Consider the following 669-nt stretch of genomic DNA (forward strand, 5'->3'; position numbering starts at 1 on the left):
TGTGTGTGTGTGTGTGTGTGTGTGTGTGTGTGTGTGTGTGTGTGTGTATCCATGTCTGTATGTATGTTGTGTGTGTGTGGTGCTTGGGATAAAAACAGGAAACTCAACAAGTACACTTCCACTGAGCAGATCCAGAAGTATTCTTTATTTTCATCTGTGCTGAACATATGAACATTTTCCTTGCCGCTGTCCGTTAGACAGCACTGCATTACATTGCATTTGTGGGTGGACTTAAATTTTTCTTTCTTTTTTTTTTTTTTCTTCTTTAAACAAGGTCTCTCCATGCAGTCCACAGTCCAAAAACTAGCTATGTAGACCAGGCTGGCCTTGAATTCACAGAGATCCTCTTGCCTCTGCCTCCCAAGTGCTGGTATAGAAGACATACCACCATGCTCAGACTGAACTTGACGTTTTTAAACAGTCTAAAAATGATTTGAAATAAACAAGAAACTTCTCACATGTTATATGCAAATGCAGCACCTTATACAGGAAGAGAATTTACCTTTGTTTATTTTTTGTTTCAGAGAGGGCCTCAAAGTCTCCATTCTCCTGCCTCTACCTCCCAAGTGCTGCTCCCACCCAGCTTATCTAATTTTAGACTTCATGACTTTATAAATATATTCACATTAAAGCCTTTTCAAAGTTTTTCACCATATTAGTGTTGCAGGA

This window comes from Psammomys obesus, unplaced genomic scaffold (genome assembly GCF_907164565.1).
Source record: "Psammomys obesus unplaced genomic scaffold, mPsaObe1.curated_primary_1811, whole genome shotgun sequence".
Classification (NCBI taxonomy): domain Eukaryota; kingdom Metazoa; phylum Chordata; class Mammalia; order Rodentia; family Muridae; genus Psammomys; species Psammomys obesus.